The 6361-nt window shown below is 56.8% G+C and overlaps 1 protein-coding gene across 2 annotated transcripts in view; it reads right to left on the bottom strand.

Annotated features, from left to right (window-relative positions):
- Positions 1-5355, bottom strand: part of FAM135B (family with sequence similarity 135 member B) — a 364289-nt gene extending 358934 nt beyond the window's left edge. Inside the window, exon 1 of one of the 2 annotated variants that reach the window (XM_070075533.1) lies at positions 5222-5355. The gene's annotated coding sequence lies outside the window, so the exon portion shown is untranslated. Of the gene's footprint in view, positions 1-4811; positions 5013-5221 lie in introns of those variants that run through there. The other variant, XM_070075534.1, reaches the window with a different exon arrangement.
- Positions 5356-6361: the final 1006 nt, after the last annotated feature.

Below are 6361 nucleotides of genomic sequence, written 5' to 3' on the forward strand. Positions count from 1 at the left end.
GCAGGAATCAACCACGCAGCTATCTGAGAAAGGAGCCTTCCAGGATGGGAGGGAGGCCACACTGCTGAGAGGAGGGGGGCGGGGGAGGTGGGGTGAAGGGTCTCAAGGTGGGGGAGACCAGGTGGGGGTGGTGTTCGGGTCTGGGAAGGGGTGAAGGTCATGCAGGGCTTGCAGGCCCTGGAGAGGCTACATTCTACTCCAAGTGGAGAAGCCTTTGAAGTTCGCCCTCGCTTCAATTCCAGAGCTGTCTCTGGATGCCCCCTCTGGGGGCAGACAAGAGGCAGCGGTGTCAAATTAAACCTGAAGAGCTAGTCCTGGTGCAAGATGCAGGGGTTTGAGGGCACTTGAGAGCTTGAACTCCTGAGCACCCCCGCCCCGTGACCCCTCCTTCCCTCGAACTCCATCAGTGGCCCCAGCTCCCTGCAATACTGACCTCTCACTGCCTAAATCCAACACCTCTGAAACCTTCTAAGAGGCAGGCCTATCTTCTGCCTGACCCAGCTTCTCTAAGGCAGCTTTAACCTGTGGGTGGAGAGAATGTTCAGTCCAATTCCAGACTTTTCCACAGCTCTCCAGGACTCCCAATGTAGGGGAAGGGCCACTTGGACAGGCTCACCGAATGCTCAGTCATTGCCTCCACTCCGCTCCCAGGGGCAGTGGCTGACCTTTGCCTTCCACATCTCAGCCCTGCTCATTCCACTTCCTTTCTTAGGAATCCCTGTCTCCAGGTCTCAGGACGTCGCTCCCTCCCTGATTCACCTTCCCTGTAGTCTCCATTTGGAAATCCCGACTCCTGCTTGGACATCCCTCTGCAAAGCCATTCCCGAGAGCTCCTCCCAGAAAACATCAGAAGCCCCTATCTTGGCTCCCACAGACCCCTGTAATGCCTGGCTGGTGGCTGTCAGTCTCCGTGCCCTGTCCCCCAAATACATATGAATCTCCCGAAAGACAAGGACCTTACCTGTTTGTGACTCACAGGGTCTGGCATGTGTGCAACCCATGACAGGCCATCTATGCAAACTTCCTGAACCGGGACCATCAGTGCCACTAGCCCTGCACCAGAAGTGAAGGGCTACAAGGCCCTGGCTCACTGTGCCAATTGCCTTCGTGAGGGTAAAACCTGTCACCAGCAATAGCTCCTGAAATTGGTGTGCAGTCACCCAGAAATGACTCACGTTTGAGCTAAAGTGTTTGGCAGTGCTTGAGCACTCAGAGTCCGGGAAGCTCGCCGGGTATCGGTGACACCTGTGAATGTTCGCCGCAGAAAAGGCCAGGCTGCATAGGGCTAGCGTCTCACTCTGAATGAAGGCGACCTTTCGGGCTGAACTGGGACCATTTTGCCTGGGTCAGACAAGAACTGGGTTGGGACAAGGACATGGAGTGGGTGTTGACAACTGCCTAGGTCCTAGGATCATCTTGTGCACGGTCGCCATCAAAGCTAAGGAAAAACCAGAGAAGAGAACCTTGGTGATGAGGGTAGGGCTGTAGAGTCCACTGACCTGCAGAATTCTGAGCCAGCTGTGAGCCTTGATGGAAAGGGTGGACTGAGAGGCATGGACATAGCCTCGGTGATGAGAAGCAAAGATCAGTATATGTGAGGGTTGACCTAGGGCTAGGCAGGGCCACAAAAATCATGTAGTTCCTTTCAACATGAACAAACCAAGGTCCAGAAACGTGAGGAGGCCAGGTGCTGCACAGCCTATAAGCAGGCAGAGAAAGGCACCACGAGTCTCGGTACCTGCACCTAAATCTTTAGCTTAGTCTACTTGCCTGTGAAGCATCTAGCATGCCGGACAAAGTTCTCTTCATGGTGTGGGCTACTACCATCTTCCTGGTATCTCCATATTATCTCTCAAAGATGAGTAAAATGGAGGAAGCAAGTGCATTTGGGGCACTTAAACTCCACAGCCTTCTACTTCTGACACTTACGTCTACCACTCAAGTCAGGCATGCTGTCTTGAGTGCCACTCTTCTCTCTGTACATCACACAAGCCCATCCTGAAGGGCAGCTATCACCCTATGATGCAGACGGGACAAATGGCTAAGAGCAACGTGACTGATGAAGGTCAACACTAACAGGTGGGGGAGCCAGGATAGAAAGCCCACCATGTCTGACACTATGTCCTTTATGCAGGGTTTTGCTCACTTTCTAGAACAAAAATTTGCCTGGGTCAAGTAGTCCATGGACTGCTGCCACTGACTCCAAGCCCTTGGCATCCCTATGAGAAGGGTGCTGCCACTCGCACCTCACAAATGAGGAAACGGGCATGAGACCAGGCGCCCTCATTCCAGGTCCCCTGAGAACCTGGATTTAAATCTGGTTTCTGAAACAGATACGTCTTTTTCCTTACTGGAGCTGAACTAGCGTGAACAAACTGAAGGAAGAGGAGAAATATTTTAAATGGAAGATATTCCATCAGACATATTCAGCAAATGTTATATGAAGGCTACTCAACTAGATTATTCTAAAGCACATCCTTGAAGAAATCGGCATTTTAAGACAATGTGCTTCTGTTCCCTTCACACTGCTTCAGTGGGTTGACCCTAAACACTACACAACCATTGAGAAAAGCATCCTTCAGGCTCGCTAGCCATCCAGAGACGGGGGCAGGTGGCTGGGCAGCCCTTGGCACACTCCATCCTGCACAAGTGGTCACACTGCAGCAAGTCCCACTTGTTCCATGACCATTCACCATGGCAGTTGTTGAGCCAGGAGCTGGAGTCGCAAGCAAGAGCAGGGAGAGGCCCCCTATCTTCAGGAGGGGGTGATACAATCTAGAAGGGACAGGTACTGGTGCAGCAGTGACAACACAGCCTGCCACAAGAGAAACCTAACGCTCCATGGGAACACGCCACGGGACAGAGGGAAGGCTTCCTACGGGAAGCAGCATTTGAACTGGGTCACCGAAGGCAGAGGGGTGCCACGGTCGTTCCCGGCAGAGGTCAGCATGTGCAAGAGCAGACAACAACATTGAGAGAGTTCTGGCTCCTTCCAGAAGGAGGGTTCCCCCAGCAACGAAATCAAACTTGCAAGCATCCAGTCAATGTTGGCCAAACTGGGCAAACACCTGGGAAACGCCCAGCACTAGTGCGCAAAGTCAAATGAAAACACTGCCCAATCGTCCACTGTCCATGTATCCACCTCACCAACATGTCCTCAGTCCTCAAGGTGGACAAGTCTCCGTTTCCACTACAAAACGCGCAGTCCGGTCTGTGCTGGGCAGATCTCAATCCAGGGGAGCACTGCGTTTGACAGCAAAGCACTTGACCTTCAGCACTTGCAGGCAAGGAGGACCGCATGCAGCCTCCTCCCCTGACAAACCCTCTTTATATTACCCTGAGGACAACTGGGACCACTGTCTCAACCAGCAACTGAGTATTTCTGCTCCCTCTTAGCCGATGGCTGGGTAGTGCCTTGCTGATATAACAGACTTTAGGAAATGAACTCCTAGTTGCAGGAGACTTATCTCCCTCAATCGTAACTGATGTGAGGAAAGCTTGGTGAGCTGTGTAAGGCTGTAGGCATACCCATTCTACACACGAGAAGTAATTCAAGGTCAGAGCAAGTGTGAAACTTCTTCTGACTCCCCAATCCTGTCCTCTTTCCTCTACACCTTGCCATTTGCCTAGCCGATAATACCGTCCTCGCGAGGACTTGAGTCCCCAGATGAAATGCTGGCTAAATTGCATGCCCTGGGGTAACGTAACATCATAAATTAGAAGCCCAATTAAAGAACACAGCCTTTTAACTGGGACTCACCACTGTCTCCAGAGGCTCAGGATGTAAATGGAGAGTTCTTTCAAAGTCAATGGCTGCCCATCCTGGAAACTACCCAAAGACCTACTTACCCAAATGCAAGAACTCGCAGACCCAGATCACGCACCTACGTATTTCCCCGTTCTCCTATGGTCTTCTCTGGAGCCCTGCTCCCAGCTGAGCCGCGTTTGGAATCATGCCCACACCTCTAAGCCTCTCTCCAGCCCACAGATGTGGTTAACAACCCAGCACTCTGGAGAGACCAGGTGCCACTGGGCTCAACTGTAACCTGATGGACAGCAATGCCACCACCTCCCACTTTAGATGGAGACCCGAAGTGGGATTTCTCCAACATCTGCCAAGTGGGACAACCTGCCAAAGGGCAAAGGGTGTCGCTGTATCCCACATAGTCCCTGCTTTGCCGGCAATGGGGAGGGGGCATTGATTGCTGGCTTAACACTTCGTGTTCATTCCCATCCCTTCCCCAATCATCCACGATAAACTCAGGGAAACCCCTGCCTGCATGCGCAAATGGTAAGAGTTGCTGCTTGCTGCGTCTAAACCTCACCACCCCCCTCCACCCGCAGCGGCTGGATTTGAAGCCGGCCCTGCAGGTCAAGAGATGGTGCCCGTCTTTCTCTTGTCGCAGCTAAGTTGCAGGGGACTCCTCCAACCACGAGAAGCTAGGGGGTCTGGGTTTGTCTGGGTCCCAGGCAACTAACTGTTCCCCCGCCCCTTCACCCCTGCGTTGGCTTCTCCCCAGTCTGCCTGTGGCTCTCAGGACCTGACTTGGATCAGGATCCGGATGTGTGCCCTCAGCTTCCAGCTGGACTTTGGGTTCGTGAGGTGGTCCCCACAGAGTTTTCCCCACCTAAGACGCGCGGGTCCCTCTCGTGCTCTCTGGACCTGCCCAGAGACTAGAGGAATACACCATGTTTCGCGGTAGAATTCCTGCTCCGTGACGGAAAGCCACCCAACTAGCAATCACGCTTCCAGAAACGTCACTGCCTCGGGAGAGTTTCCTGGCCGCCGACCCCGGAGAGCTCTCCCCTACCTGTCTCCCACCGCAGCGCGCCCCTCTCGGCTCCTTGGCCACGCGCCTGGCTCCCTCTCTCCGCTGCCTTCTCCAGACGCCGAACCCGGCGGCGGCGGCGGCGGCGGTGGGCGGGCCGAGGAGTCGGCGGCACCTGCGAGCCGGGTCCCCGGTGCCCGTGGCGCGGCTGCCCGGAGGAGGAGCGAGAGGATGCTGCCCTCGCCGCCGCCGCTGCCACCGCGGTGCTGATGTGGTTGCTATGGTTATGGAACTCCGCAGCTGCCCCCTCTCGGCGCAACAGCTGCCCGCCGCGGCCTCCGGGCGCCCAGGGAACTCGCCGTCACCGCTGTCCAAGGCGGAAGGACCCAGGGCTGTGCCCGTGCCTTCTCCCCCACCCCCGCCCCAGCTCGCGTCTCACGGGCTCAGCTCACCTCAGCGCCCTTGCTCCAATCCTTCCCCCGCCGGGACACGGCCACCCCGCGCCGCGCAGCGCGCCCTCGCGGCCCGGAGAGCCCGCCCTGCCGCTCGCGCTGGCTCGGCTCCCGCCGCCTCTACGCACCGTGGAGAGGCTGCGCGCCTGGCGGGGAGGCGCCGCGCGCGCCCTCCCGCCGCTGCCGCGGGTCCGCGCGAGGAGCTCCCGGCCGGTCAGTCTGCCCCGCGGACAAATCCCGCCCACCCGGCCTGCGGAGGGCGCAAGTGCGGGTCCGAGGTGCGGCCCTGCCCTCCCCTTCGGCCGGGAGCATGCTCAGTCTCCACCCAACGTCGGGAGTGCGCTCCAGCGCTGGAGGACTGGGGTGAGGCGGACGGAGGGGGGCCTTTCCGGGTGCCCACCCGGGGAGGGGGTGCCCAGTTTGGAAGAAGAGCCCAGGGGCAAGAAGTAGATTCCTGAGAAAGGGTCACAGTGCCTGGCAATCTCTTACGGTAAGTCAGCCGATAACCAGTCACTGCTAGACCCCAGCCTAAAGCTAACATTAGGAGTCCAGGGATGTGAAAGACTGTCCGCGGGGAGGGGTGAGGAAGACGGAGGGTAAGCCAGGTGCCACTTACGAAGTCCTTCGCAGGGAACTCCCGCTCTCCATCCCCGTGTCAGGATGTCCTGGCTGGTCCATCACAGGTGACAAAACGGCCTTTGGTCAAGGGGACCCGGCAGCCCATTAGAACAGGCTCCACTGACTCGCCCAGTAAGAGAAAGGAGTTGTAACCCAAGCGGCTTGTGTGTGTGTGCGCGCAAGCACGCAAGGGGGCAGGTGGCTCAGGAAAACACCTGTAAGAAGGTACAAGAATCAAGCAGAGGGCTCAGGTAGGTGAAGGGTGGAAAGAACGCCCCTTCCAGAACCAGAGGGCCTGGCATGCAAAGTCCTGGAGGAGCAGGCCTGGCTCTCAGTCCACACGGCATCTTGGATAGCCGAACGGCAGGGCCAGGACAGGTGTGCACAGGGGGCAGCAGGTGAAAAGGACTTCGGGACCTGAGTGAAGCATTGGGTTGGCCCTGAGGACGGCAGGTGCGGCTGAAGGGACTTGAGAGGCTGGGTCTGACTGCTGGGCCCACCTCGTGGGAGTGTTAGGTGGAC

This window comes from Oryctolagus cuniculus, chromosome 6 (genome assembly GCF_964237555.1).
Source record: "Oryctolagus cuniculus chromosome 6, mOryCun1.1, whole genome shotgun sequence".
Lineage (NCBI taxonomy): Eukaryota > Metazoa > Chordata > Mammalia > Lagomorpha > Leporidae > Oryctolagus > Oryctolagus cuniculus.